Here is a 2,259-nt window from a genome sequence, read left to right on the forward strand (position 1 = left end):
AACGCTCAATCTTAGGATTTCAAAATGCACTCTTGGGCAGCCACAAAGTATTAATTTCTCAAGTGTAAGCTGGTGTTTTTCAGTATTGGGAAACTCAAACAAGACAAGCATGAAAGACTAGGTTTGTAGGTGAATGTGCTTTAGTCTGTGTTTCTCAGACACAGTACTTAGTATTAAATACTAAGACAAAGGCCTATGTTACCAAAGTTAAAGTGTAAAGGGTTATTTCTGGCAGCTGACCCATTCCCTGAAGCCAACCCATACCTTGCAGCCATGTGTAGGAGAAGCTGCCAGAGCTAGCAAAGAACATTTCTATTCTGGGCTTTCCTACTCTTGCATTTATGGTAGGAGGCTGGCTCAGTGCTGTCCTGGGTCCATGGGGTGGGCCTTTGGCATGAGGCATGATGTTTACATCAGCACAGAAACCATTCCCTTTCGACTCTTGCTGAGGCTGTGGCCTCCCTGCTCTTCTTGTGAAGTTAATCATAAACTGAGTTGGGCTGGGGATGGCTAAAGTTTGGAATTTGTCCCAACTTACCTTCCTCCTGACAATCTGAGTTTCACATATGAGTCTTAAATGGCTGATCACTGTTTCTTTGCACTGAGCCCTCTCAGCCTAGAGAAAATTAGGTTTCTTTCTTTCCTTCTGGAAGCTTGGAGATTAACAGAGTCACATCAGTTTTAGGCAGTGAACAGTAGAGGGCAGACTTTGATGAGGCTGGGGCGTGTGGAGGGAAAATTCCAAAGAGCAAGGGAGCTCAAGCCTCAAGCAGGGCCAGGGGCCAGTCCAAGTGGGGGAAGTGCCCTTCCTGGGGCCAAGCTGGGCCAGTGGAGGAGAGGTCTGCTGTTGGCAAAGTAGTTGTGTCCTGTCCCTCCGTCTTTATTCAGGCTGAAAATTATGAATGCACAGGAGATCTTTCAGAAGAGAGGTTCTAAAATACCATAGGGCCTTTTGACACTAAAATAAAATACGGTAGGGCCTTTTGACACAGCACACTCATGTCTGAGCCCCAAACAAGATATCCTTGATCCCAAACTTGCATCCTTGCTAAATTTCTTGTCTGTCTGAATTTGTGCAGATTTATTTAAAAATTGACTATTTAGGAACTTCCCCAGCAGTCCAGTGGTTAAAAGACTCCACACTTCCACTGCAATGGGGTGTGTTTGATCCCTGCTCAGGGAACTAAGATCCTTCATTCCGTAGTGCCAAAGGAAAAAAAAAGAAAACTTCTTGAACTGAATGAAAATGAAAATACAACACATCAACTTAAAAATTATTTTTAAAAATTGACTACTTAAATCTTTGAATTTAAAAAATTAAGTTTCTTGAGGCATAATTTACATACAATAAAATCTACCCTTTTAAGGTATATAGTTCAGTAAGTTTTTGGCAGATTCATACAGATATGTAATCATTGTATACCAAAAAGTTCCCTTATGCCCATTTTTAGTAGATTCTCATTCCCTCACCCACTCCAGCCCTTGTCATTGTCAACCACTGACTTTCCCAAAAGGTCATGTAACTAAAATCAGTCTTTTAAAATCTTTTACTTCTACTTATTTTTATTATTTAATTTTTTTTTGTTTTATGAATCATAGTCGTTTATATTTTGGCTTAGTTTTTTTTGTTTTTGTTTTGGCTGCGTGCCCTGGCATGAGGGATCTTAGTTGCCTCTTTGTTAATCTGTTTCCATTCACAGATGCCAAGGCATAGCATAGAGTTAGCATTCAAAACATGTTGAATGGGTGAATTTATGTCCTTATGCATCTAATCACAGGACAATTTGTTTACAGTTTTGAGATTTATTTTTACCTTTATAAATAATGCTGTAGAGAACCTGTTTCTGCCTTTGGCCTTTTTTTTTTCCCTTTTGGATTATGCACCAGGCTGTACTCTTTGAAGCAGGTTCACGGGACAAATGAGTGTGGATTTTGTTTTTTCCAATTTGCCTTATAAAATTGTGCACAGGGGCGGTTTTTTGTTTTTGTTTTTTTTTTTAAGTCAAAAGACTCCAGAGAATTGCAGTGAGGAGCAGAAAACCTGACTTTGTCCTAACACCGGTCCTCCGACCTGCAGTAAATACCTCCTCGGCTCTGTGCTTCGGTTTCCTCAAAATCACAGATCGTGAACTTCTGCATTTCCTTCCGGGGCAAAAGCAAAGCTCCGCTTTCTCACCACTCGGAGCCTCGCTATTCAGATTGACAGTCAATCTGACCAATCAGCGTGCTGTGGGAGATCCCGGGGCAGTCCTTCCGGAC

The sequence above is a fragment of the Bos taurus genome, chromosome 22, assembly GCF_002263795.3.
Source record: "Bos taurus isolate L1 Dominette 01449 registration number 42190680 breed Hereford chromosome 22, ARS-UCD2.0, whole genome shotgun sequence".
In the NCBI taxonomy this organism is placed as follows: Eukaryota; Metazoa; Chordata; class Mammalia; order Artiodactyla; family Bovidae; genus Bos; species Bos taurus.